Here is a 12,322-nt window from a genome sequence, read left to right as displayed (position 1 = left end):
CAGTGGCAGACGTTTGCTAAATGAATCAACGTTTACATGAATCAATAATGCAAAAAGAATTTTTAGATGTTGAGAGTTTGATTTTAGGGTTTGTGTGTGTGTGTGTGTGTGTGTGTGTGTGTGTGTGGCATGCAGGATGGGAGTAGGGGCGATTGCTGGAAAATGAAAAAACCTAAGATTTCCAGGTTTTCCCATGAGAACTGTCATCCAGTGAGCACCTGCAGCTGATTTAGTTCCTTCCCTCCTCTTTCCTTCTGCCCTCACGCCTCCAGGGATCGCTTAAATGCTAGTTGAATTTAATAGGAATTGGACCTAATTTATCATCTGATAAACTGAGATAAAAAGAGTTCTCTGGACGCCCCACTCCTGCCATCAGTGACTTTGGGAATGCTCTTGGGGAGATGTAGAGGTCTGAAAAGCTGGAGGAGTACCTCCCGTTCTTCTTCCCTACGGTCTGAAAGAGATCGACCAGGAGACGATGGGGATCTCCAAGGTGCACAGCTAGGGTGTCTGGAGCCCTGGTCTCTGATATGAGATGAGAGCCCAGGCTTTGATGATGTTGGTCCCCTCTGAGCCCGAGGAGCACGTGGGTCATCCCAGAATCGATGGCGACTCAGTCCCCCCAGTTCTGCAGGAGTCAAGTTCTTCCAACAACTTAATTTATACAGTAGTTTGTTTACTTCAAAAATTATAATAGCAGTCTGTCAAAAATAGCATTGGAAATAGGAGAAGGTTCAAGAGCTCATCTTTTGGGAAACATTTCACATGCTTTCCTGTAACACGTGGCATTTTAAAACATTTGATGCTTAAGTCCCAAGAGAAGGTGGAAGTCTGTAAACCCAAGACCAATATCCTTGTTTGTAGTAGCCTTTAGGTGATTTTGCTTCCAAATTGTAGCATGAAGAGCAAAATTTCAGTTAGAATCACCTTCTATGTCATTTTTCATTCACCTGCATTTTCTTCCTTACTTAACTACCTGACTTATAAATTTGTTTTGCATAAAAACATTGTGAAGGAGACTAATTATATTCATTAGAGATGATAAAGAATAGGAAGGCAAACACGTAGGCATTTTCATTTTAAATGCAATGCTGGGAGTTGGCGCATTAAGTAAAATCAAAAAGCAGGAGGATATAAAATAATCTTTGCAAGGCAATTTAGTCATCTAGAATATCTCTATGCCCTCTTTCATTTTTAAAGAAGATATTTCATGTTTCAAGAAAATTATTCATATTCTTTTGTGGATTTACAAATGTATTGTGGATCGCTTGTGTCGGGATTGAGTTCTTTTTTAGTATCTTTTTTATATAGATAAGTATCTTTTTATATAGAATTTATGTTGCTTTTTAAGTAATCCCCCAACATTTTTATTAGAATGAAGACTACAGGGGAAGGGGAAATGAATACCCTTCACTCTATAGTAGAGGCAATTTCACATCTTATTTTCTAAAAATAAGTACACTTTTTGTTCGTGTTTTCTTAAGGGATAAAGCATGACATTTTGTTATTCTCTTAAGCTCCAAAAGTTGTGAGGGATGATATATATAAATTCTTATTTTTTTTAATGCGTGAGGTATCCATGCTAATAAAACAAAGCCGTGTAAGCATAATCAAAGTGTCTATATTAGGAAGGGGAGAGAAGTGAATGAGCATTTCTAGTAGTCAGAGTTCTTTTGTCTTTAAGGGATTACAGCTGACCTTGGCGTAGCCAGGGGGACACGAAGGACCCTGGCCGGTTCGGCTGGGCCCGTGACCACCTGCAGACCAGGCACTGAGGCCGGAGTGTGGCCAGGCTTCTCCTGGGCCTGGGCCTGTTGTCGGGGGAATTTGAGCTGGGGTGGGGGGTGGACGGGTCCTCCACCCACTCGGGATGTTACTTCTAGAAGAAAGGCGAGAGGTGGGCTAGGCCAACGGAAGCATGTTCACGTAGCACGAATGATCGTTTAGCGCGAGCCCAGAAGGCTGCCGAGGCCGCGCCCCCTTCAGCTTCACCCCAGCACTGGAGGCACCGTGACGCACGTCCCCCTGTACCCTCGACGGCCGCCCGCTGATGAGGGGGGTCCGGGTCTAGGCTTCATACCGCATTTTCCATCCTGTTCGCGTGTATCCTTTCTTCGTGACATGAGGGTTGTGTGTCAGAAGCACACAACTTACCGAACTGGGCTGAGGCCTGCGAGCCCGTGGAAGGAAGCCCGACCAGAACACAGAGACAGGAGAAGCCAAGGCCCGGCTCGTGAGCGTTCGAGAGCCCAGGTTGTGATGAAACAGCGAGATGGGAGGATCCTTCCAGGATAATTCTCCTTCCGTGCAGTTCGGGCCTCCGCTCTGTCTCTGGAAGCAAATCCCCCCCCGTCCTTCGGGGTCTGCAGCCTGGGGTCCTCAGTCCTGGTCACTGAGACCCGGTGGGTGTCCACAGCCAGCCTGTCTGCTGAGTCCTGCCCGGAAGGCCCCTGGTCGCCCCAAGTACCCCATGTCGGGGTAGTAGGGACCATGCTCCCAGGGTGGTGACAGCTGAAGGGGCACCACTCTTCCTACCCCAGGAAGCCGGAGAGGCCTGGGGAGGGCTGCATGTCCACGGGGTCGGCGACCGCAGTGCTGTCATTTAAGACAGGAGGCCCTCTGCCCTCTCGGAGTTCCTGCCTGCTCTGCTTTGTGAGCTCAAAGGAAGGTTGTAGGTATTTTCTCTGAGTTCCTGGATTTTCTCTGTAACCTCCTATCATATGGCTTTCCTGTCATACGGCACACCAGTCAGTATCTGTAAGAGTCTCACTTTAGCTGTTTACTATCTGCTGTCACTTTCCATTTCTTCTACTGTTTTTGAAAATATCTGTTGAAATTTTCACTGAAAAGACTTGAAAAATGGGTTGCCATCTATACATTTAGAATTGGCACAAATGTCTGCTCTTAAGTCTTTGACATCACTGAGTGATTTTTTGCTTTGAATTTGTTGGAAAACAGCACATGCATGTGACTTTGGGTCAGTAGAAGATACTCAGGGGAGCAGGTCAGTACCACATGCAGTCCTGATAAAATTTAAGGTCACGTTTGGCAATGAAGTTCCCATTTGGTTGTTTACATTGAGAAGGCACCCTTGTGACAACAAATATTTTCTTCCCAGAACATCCCGGTGTGTGTGTGTCTGTGTGTGTATCTTTGTGTGTGTGTGTGTATCTATGTGTACGTGTGTGTATGTGTATATGTGTGTGTATGTGTATCTGTGTGTACGTGTGTGTATGTGTATCTGTGTGTGTATGTGTGTATGTGTATCTGTGTATGTGTGCATGTGTATCTAGGTGTACGTGTGTGTATGTGTGTCTGTGTGTATGTGTATGTATGTGTATGTGTGTGTAGGTGTACGTGTGTGTGTGTGTATGTGTCTATGTGTGTATGTGTATCTGTGTATGTGTGTATGTAGGTGTACGTGTGTGTGTATGTGTATGTATGTGTGTGTGTGTGTGTGCGCGCACGTGTGTTTTTGGAGGAGTTTGTGTTGTCAGGGTTGTTGTCAGTGTTAGGCTTTGCATTTCACTTTCCCATCAACTGATCACTAAGTAATGTGAAAAGGAAGTGCTTTTCTCCTATAGCTGAAGTGATGCATAAACGAAACAGGCCAATACTTGTCTTGACTAATTTTCTGTCATTAATCTTGTTAAATTTTGAGAAGAGAGTTGTAGAAATAGCCTGCAACCATGTGAGAACCACCGTCTGCTGCTGGGGAGATGTTTAGCCATTGGAAATATTTATCATAGTTTGTGGTATCGTATCTACATTTTCAGTCAAAACAACAAGGGCAAACGTTATTATACGTTGAAAAAGAAACTCATTTCTAAACGCCTCCTGGCTGAGATAATAAGCATTTTGTGTTTGTGCACGTTCTTCCCCTAATTGGGGACTGTTTCCTGGTGGGTGGGATTTCTGGCCCTTGGGCCTGGAGGCTGCCCGGAGGGCACCTAAGGGGGGGGGGTGTCTACGCCCTGGGCGTGAGCCCGTGTCCCGAGGCTGGGCGTCTACGCCCTGGGCTTGAGCCCGTGTCCTGTGGCTGGGTGTCTACGCCCTGGGCGTGAGCCCGTGTCCCTAGGCTGGGTGTCTACGCCCTGGGCGTGAGCCTGTGTCCCGAGGCTGGGTGTCTAGGCTCCAAGTGTGAGCCCGTGTCCCCTGGCTGGGTGTCGAGGCCCCGGGTGTGAGCCCGTGTCCCACGGCTGGCGTGTCTGCTGTGAGGCGATCCTGGAGAACGTCCTGAGCCTTGACTGTGTCCAGTTGCTTTTGGAGAAAAGCACATCCTTCTGGTCAGTCGTTTTTGACGAACAGAGTTTCTCCAGGACGTACTTTGCAGCTCTGCTTGGGCTGGGCGGGAGTCGGGAGAAGGGAAGTCCCTGTGGCTCTGCGTGTTTTCCTCCGGAAAGTTCCGTACATTTACACGTGTTTAGGTGTGCCATCCTCGGCCACGTCCCTTCAGACTCTCCCCCTCTGAGCCCCCGGAGCTGCAGCCTCACCTGACAGCTTGCTTACTACTTGTCTGATGCCCATACCGTCTAAGCAAGTTGAGTGGAACCTCTGACACGGAGGGGTAGAAATATCATCACTTGCATCTTCCGTGGAGCTGGGAGAATCAGTCCTCTTGAGAAGCTGGGTGTCAGCACCGTGAGAACTTGGTGGAGACGCTCTGACCAGACCCAGGCCTTCAGAAATGTCTGCGTAGAGACTAGACTCTCCCTACCAGCTTCCACTCACTGCTGAGACAGAATCTCTCCCGCCACTGGGAAGTCTAAGCCCTACTATCATTTTTTAAAAATAAATTTATTTATTTATTTGTTTGTTTATTTATTTACTTTTGGCTGTGTTGGGTCCTCGTTGCTGTGTGCGGGCTTTCCCTAGTTGCAGTGAGCGGGGGCTACTCTTCGTTGCGGTGCACGTGCCTCTCATTGCGGTGGCTTCTCTTGCTGCAGAGCACGGGCTCTAGGCGCGCGGGCTCAGTAGTTGTGGCTCGCGGGCTCTAGAGCACAGGCTCAGTAGTTGTGGCTCACGGGCTTAGTTGCTCCGCGGCATGTGGGATCTTCCTGGACCAGGGCTCGAACCCGTGTCCCCTGCATTGGCAGGCGGATTCTCAACCACTGCGCCACCAGGGAAGTCCCCCTACTATCATTTTATATTTATGAACTTCTAAGATACTTGGGGTTTTAACCCATTAAAAAACCCCAAAGTATAACAGCCTGAAGGGATGTGAACTTTAATTCAAGCGACAGGTTTTTGTGTTAGCAGCGTGTGTAGGTCTGACGTGAGCCCTGATGCTATTTGTGTCTTGGAGGCTGGGGCAACCCTTGTTCCATTTCATGTACGGTTGATGCAATTCACTGGGTAGCAGGTCAGTTAAGTTCTTTAACTAAGGATCCATTAGATCCTCAGAATAACTGCTGCCTCTGTAAGTTACCTAATGGAACGGGGGGCGTTGTACTGAAGACAGAGCGGACGCTCCATAAACGTGCTCTCTGCACATTTTCTTTTTTTTCTCACAGCCAAAATCATCTAAGAGAACCAAGACACTTCCTTGCCCTTGAGAAGTGTAGGTTCTAGTTAGGTGATAATAAGAACTCATTATGTACAAATATATACAAATAGATGATGGTATTGTGCAAATTTATCACATCAGTTCTGAAAGAACAGCCCCGTGATGGAGGTTTGGAGTGATGTCGTCAGGAAGGCAGAGTTAAGCGGGCCTTTGGCCAAAGTGGGAGCCGTGGCTGGGAGTTCAGGGGAGGGAGAGCCTTCCAAGTGGGTGGAACGGCATGAGAACAGGCGCAGAGGAGCGTTAGTAACCTGGCTGTGGGCAGCGGGCAGGCTGAAAACTGGGCTGGAACAGCCTGGCCACCTCGGGTGCAGCGAGAGACACGCACACCTGCCGCCCGCTCACCCGCCGGGTCTCAGCTTAGAGGCCTCCCTGAGGCCACCACCCTGCCCCGGCCATCCTGCCAGGTGCCCGCCTGGCCCTCTGACAGCCCCCGTCTGCCTTCTACTGCCATGCACATGCCTCCTGTGTGGCCGCCAGGCCTCGAGCCCTTTAAGGACAGAGGCCCACGTCCTCAGCACCCGGCTCGGCTCAGCGCCTGGCACTTCTAGGCGCTAGCTGAGGATTTGTGGGAGGTGGGAGGAGGGAGATGGGGGATGAGGCGGGGCCAGAGAGGAGGTGCAGGGGGCAGACAGCCCTGAACTGTGATGGGGCTCAGACAGAGTGGGGCTCTGCTCCCGAAATCGCCACCTCCCCAACGCGGGCCCCTGGTCAGGCCACCGTACAGTTCGCTTCATGCTGTAAAGCAGGAGAAACTTCACCCACATTCTTTGGGGGTGGATAGGACACCCCACCTGAGTTAAAATAAATACAAATAAAGCAGGCAGATAAGAGCCGCGTAAAGGCAGTGCAGGAACGCGGAGGCTGTCTTAGAAGCCGCTGTCACCGCACAGCTGAGGACCGTGGTCTCTGGTCTTTCATTTCATCTCTTGAGCCAGTCTCATTAGGCCTCATTAGGCTTGACGCCACAAGGCTCTGTCCAGTGAGTTAATCACACCCGTCGGATTTCCTACAGATAAAGTGTGAGAGAGGACAGTTTGAAAGGAGAGCTTCTCTGTTTAGTAGTTTCCAGTGATACTGGTGAAAAAGAAGAAAGCAGAGGAAATACTGACCAACGGACAACTCTTACTGAAAGCCGCGTTTGGGGGGGGCCCCATAGGATGCAGCGCCCTTGTCGGAGGACACGGTCTGCTCTCTCCTGCCGCGTGGGGGGGGAGCCCTTCCCGTGCGGCCTTCTGCCACCCGCTCAGCCCCCAGACCGCTTCCCCATGAAGGCGCAGACTGTGCCGCATCGGTGGGCTGCGCGAGGAGGGGGTCCTGGTGTGGAAGCCTGCCCTCCAGCGAGTCACGGGAACAGCCTTCTTCTGGAACCGCGGGAACAGGGATTTAAATTTCACCCTTTTTATTGTAATTGGTTATTCATTCATTCAGCGTAACAGCTGGAGCCGCTTATTTAGTAACAATGATTCTTATTAAGGGAAGCGAAGTGGGACACTGAGCGCCTGGAGACCTACGGTCTGCGTTTCAAACCTGAAGAAGAAGGAAGAAACTTCCTTCTTCCTTTCTGAACAGGTGTCCCTTGCTTACCATAGACCTCACAATTGTCTTTGCTTCGTTCTCCGTGCATTTGTCACTCGCTTCCCCTCCGTCTTCCCTGAAGGTGCTCGGGCCGGTGGGTTACCCGCGGGCACGTCGCCTGCAGCAGCCCCTCTAGATCCTTCCGGCCTGATCCCACCTGGACCGGGTGCATGGTTGTCATCCCCGATTTTCTGACATCTTTTTAAAATTCTGTGGTTTGGTGAAGCCAAACCTTAATTAGTTTCCTGAGAATGGTGCATGGGAAGCAAATATTTTTTGACCAAGCATATCTGAAAATATCTCTATCCTGCCCTCAATTAACAAGGTGGCCAATGTACATTTCTTGGTTGGAAATAACTTTCCTTCAGAACTTTGAAGACGTTGCTCCATTGCCTTTACTTTGAGTGTTGCTGTGGCAGCCCAGGGGCCACTCTGGGCCACTCCCATCCCCTTGAGCTCCCGGGGACCTCCTCCCCGTCCCCGTGTTCTGAAACTCCGTGAGATGGTATCTGCGTGCTCTGTGGGACCCTTTCAGTCTGGAAATGCATGTTCATCTGCTCTGATCAATTTTCTTCATATATTTTAAGATAATTATTTTCTTTACTCTTTTTCTGGAAATCCTATTATACTGACCTCTTGAGGCCATCTTCTGATTTATCTTATCTTCCTTTTTCATATCTACATCTTTTTGCTCTACTTTTTGGGAGATTTCCTCATTTCTGTCTTCAAAATCTTCTCTTGAATTCTTAATTTCTGAATTTTTTCAATTTCTAAATCTTTTTTTTCAAATTGTCCTTTTTTATTCAGTATCTTATTTTTGTTTCTTTGATATCTTCCCTTGTCTTTCTGAAGATATTAGCAGTGATGTGTGTGAGTTTTTGGTTGTTTTGTTCTGTTTTTAATTATCTTCCCTGTTTGTGTCCTCCAAGTTGCTGTTTTTCATCTTGTCTGCTGTGATTTCTGTCTTCGTATGTGTGTCTGGTAATCCTCGGTTTTCTGATCATGTTTACAAGCGGGGGCCTAAAGAGCTGTTTGGGGTTTTTGAGGACATAGAGCTTGGGGGCTCTTGGGTGCTCTGGGAGCTCTGGAGGCCGTTTAGTTGGAGAATCTGAACCCAGAGGAGAGTCCCCAGCCTCCTCCCTGGAACGGGACCAGCCTGACCCCAGCACCCCCTCAGGACAGAGGAGGCTGGGCGTTCAGCGTACAATCCACTTACCTTTCCTCTTCTCCGTGTGGTGGCCGCACGCTCGCAGGGCCCAGTGGCCTTCAATCCTGCCGCCTTCTTCAGGACGGAGGGTGAGGCCACTGCCCAGTGATGCCAACCCTGGGAGGGGATTGGACATCGGGCTGCTTCCGGGGGAGTTTAATCAACCCCCTGTCCCGAGTATCTGGGCTTCCCCGGGGGCCAAGTGGACCCATGCTCAGCCTCCCCACTGCCAGCTTGCAGGTCTGTTTTCTGGGGCCTCTGCCCAGTCCTTTAACACTCGTCAGTCTCCTCTCCGGCTCCCAGAACTTGGGTCTTCTCGTCTCTCCTGTCGTTCAGCCCTTGTCAGCGTGTTCGTTTTTGCAGGGGGTCCGAGGAAGGAACAGAAGTGTGTGCCAGCACCGTCCTCGCCCAGGGCCTGCTGACACTCCCAGGGCGCCCCGTGCCCATCACGAGCACATTGTAGCCGCTGCTGACCTCCCGTCTCCGTGTGTGGACCCTCGTCAAGTAGTGCTCCTTAAAATAATCCCTGCGCTCTTTAAAAAAAATAAAATAAAATAAAAATAAATTAAGTAAAATAAAAAAAATTTAAAAAAAATACAATTAAATTAAATAAAAATAATAATAATAAAATAAAAAATAGAATATAAAATAAAATATAAAAATAATCCCTGGGGCTTCCCTGGTGGCGCAGTGGTTGAGAATCTGCCTGCCGGTGCAGGGGACACGGGTTCGAGCCCTGGTCTGGGAAGATCCCACATGCCGCGGAGCAACTGGGCCCGTGAGCCACAATTACTGAGCCTGCGCGTCTGGAGCCCGTGCTCCGCAACAAGAGAGGCCGCGATGGTGAGAGGCCCGCGCACCGCGATGAAGAGTGGCCCCCGCTTGCCGCAGCTGGAGAAAGCCCTCGCACAGAAACGAAGACTCAACACAGTCATAAATAAATAAATAAATAAATAAAAAAGAACGTGAATTTCTAAAAAAAAAAAAAATAATCCCTGCGTGCGTCTGTGACGTCCCCGACTTGCCTTCGGCTGCTCACTTGGCTTTGCTTGCTCCTTAGAGGGATTCCTGGTTGGGGAGAGTTTAATAGCGCCTCATCTTGACTTACTGTGCTAGATTCTTCAGTGCTTTCTATTGCTATTTAATGCTTATTAGGAGCCAACAATTTATTTTCAAATTTGGATTATACTGGATCCCTGCTCAGTGAGCTGTTGAGCTGAATTAGCGGGTAGTAACTCCTGTTAATTAGCTGAATCCCCTACCTCCTGTCAGGCCACTGTCATTTCGTGAACATTGCAGCTCTGCTTTGAGTCATAACACTACCTGTTAGGACAAGTTAGCTCTTACCTTTTACTGGTTAACACAAGTGTCCTGTGTATTGTTGTAACAATGCTTTCCGGCCCTTGGCCGACACTCTTGCTTATTGCCCTCTTGCAGACCTAGTGCAAATTAGAAAGCGGTTTCTGCCGCCGCTGTCCTGCTCTGAGCCCTTCCCTTGGGGACAGTTGGCTGTTCAGCGCAGCCATAGTCATCGCAGGGCAGCGCCGTGCCCTGAGAGACGGCCGTGGCCGTGGCCGCGCCTGCAGGCCGCCTGGCAGCATCGGGCAGAGGCAGAGCGGCCTGCAGGTGCCTGCACGGCGTCAGCTCACTTCTAGTGCAGGCTCTGGCCCGTCTCCTCCCGCTTCAGCTGCTGTTACAGGTGCCAGTGTTGGCCCAAGGCTGCAGGGCAGCCCAAGAGAGTCCACAGCAGCCGGGGAAGGTCCCGCCGAGCCGGCCGTCAGCCTGCTGGTGTGGACCGGAACCGGATGCTTTCCTGGGGTCAAGGGTGAGGATGTGTCAGTAACTCATCGCCTAAAGCAGGGGGGCAACTGCGGTCTGCAGGCCAGACCCCAGCCAAGGTTTGTTTTTTACTGTCCTCTAAGGATGTTTTTACTGTTTTAAAGGGTAGTTAAAAATTTTTTTAAAAAGATGACAATGAGGAAGAGAAGGAGGAGGCAGCGAATGAGGAAGAATACTTAGCAGAGCCTCGCGTGATGGCAAAGCTGAGCTCGTCAGTGTCTGGCGCTTTACAGAAACAGTCCGCCAGCCCCTGGTCTGGAGACGTGACCAGCTTTGCCACGTTCCCTGTGCCACACGTGACCCAGGTCAGGGGACGCCTTTCCCGAGGCCTCGTCGACTTATATATGTATGTGGCTACGTGTGTGGTTTCAGAAAGATTCATTGTAAATACGTGGGTCTGAATCACCATTCCTCCAGCTTGTGGCCTCCGTTCAGACTCACCACCACGACGGGCGGTGTCACGTGTGTCCGTGTCCCCACGTCAGCCTGACCCATCGCAGATTACATGCCGAGCCGCAGCTGGAAGAAACAGCAAAACGTGCTTCTGGACCCTCTGGCTCCGTGCAGATGCCATCAGGAAGGCGTGTGCGGAGCTTGTTTCTCTTCGCGAGCGTGAAATGTGAACAAAAATAAAACTAAAACGCGCTCCTGAGAAACAGATATCCTTTACTGTTGATGAAAGCGTCACCAGAGAGAGGTTCCACTAAAACAACCAACTTTAGAATTAGATAGGCAATTTTTAAAAATCATGACTTTACCAAATATTCTCCCTTACTGTGGATATTGGCCAAGGTTTGGTCTTCATCCATCAGAGATGACAGGGCTCACCAGCCCCTCAGCCTTTCCCGTTTTACAGCACTTTTAGTCGGCATACTCTAAAACATCCACCCACCATATCCAGGTGAATGCTCCAAAAACTTAGCTCTGATCCTGCCAAATAAGTCTAGGCAAGGGTAAGAAATTAAACCAAATAAGTAAATTACCAAACACCCTTTTTTGAGTCATTAATATAAAAGTCATGGAAAATGCCAGTTGTACATTTTTTGTTGTTGTTCAACATATTATGCTGTAATTCTCTCTGTGTTGTGGGATGTTTTTCATATTTGCCTTTATTACGTTGGCAAATCCAGCGTGCTCATAAACGGATTACTCCTCCAACAATGAAATATTATCCTTATGCTATCAAAAAGTGAATTGAGGATAGAACATTTGAGGGGTTGATCAGAAATAAAGCTTGTGAGACCAGTTTAAGTCTCTGATACCCAACCTATGTCCAAAATACAACCACGATCAACATTTAATGTCCATCTTCAATGGCACCTGTAATTCACACAGTCAAGTAACCAACTTAATGCTCTATTCTTTCCTTTGATCTCCACTGTGACAGAATTGTCCTGTCACAGGATTCCTCACCAGCTGGTAAAGCAAACTAGGCCTGAGGATAAGCATTGAAGTCAGACATTACTTGGTAACTTCTTTTCTTTCTTTGCCGAAAAGTTCCATTTGTAGAAATAATTCAAATTATATAGTATTTTTTGTTGTTTGGATATTAGTTTGTAGAAATCCAGAGGTCAGCTTTAAGCCAGTGGCTTCATTTCTGTAAAAGTGAGAACATAAAATGGAACTCCAGCAAGAAGCTGGCCTTGAAACTTGTGAACTTGCCCCTCAGCTTATGAGAAGAGGGGGCTGCTATTGGGATCCTGAACTGTTGTCGACTGTGGATGTTTAAGGAAGAAGACTTGTCCAAATAGCATCGTAGCTGAATCAGAGAAAGAAGAGATGCTGAAAGACCATCTCTTAGCAGGAAATCAACCGATTCATTATGCACTTTTTGGAGGTTTAATCATTTGGGGTTTATCAATGGGACCAACTGCTGCCTGGGTACAGCAAGGGCACTTGTATGGAATACGGGGATGAAATGAATGGTTAATTAGGGTATGAAACTTATTCTAAAATGGAATGCATTCAATTTACCATAAATACTCCTAAAACTACAAAAATAAAAAAAAAAAATAAGGAAGGGAGAGACAGGAGAGATTAATTCATAATAATTGACTTTATCAGGAGTAGTCTAAAGAGGTGCAGAATCTTTGAGATCCCTGAAAGTTGCCCAATTCCTTATTCTGGCTAATCTG

The 12,322-nt window shown here is 48.4% G+C and overlaps 1 protein-coding gene across 2 annotated transcripts in view; it reads left to right on the top strand.

Annotated features, from left to right (window-relative positions):
- The window catches only part of GMDS (GDP-mannose 4,6-dehydratase), a 490,833-nt gene that overhangs the window by 411,391 nt on the left and 67,120 nt on the right, over positions 1 to 12,322 (top strand). The gene's annotated exons all lie outside the window — the stretch shown is intronic.

Source organism: Balaenoptera ricei, chromosome 11 (assembly GCF_028023285.1).
Source record: "Balaenoptera ricei isolate mBalRic1 chromosome 11, mBalRic1.hap2, whole genome shotgun sequence".
Classification (NCBI taxonomy): domain Eukaryota; kingdom Metazoa; phylum Chordata; class Mammalia; order Artiodactyla; family Balaenopteridae; genus Balaenoptera; species Balaenoptera ricei.
This window is presented reverse-complemented; position numbering and strand designations above follow the sequence as displayed.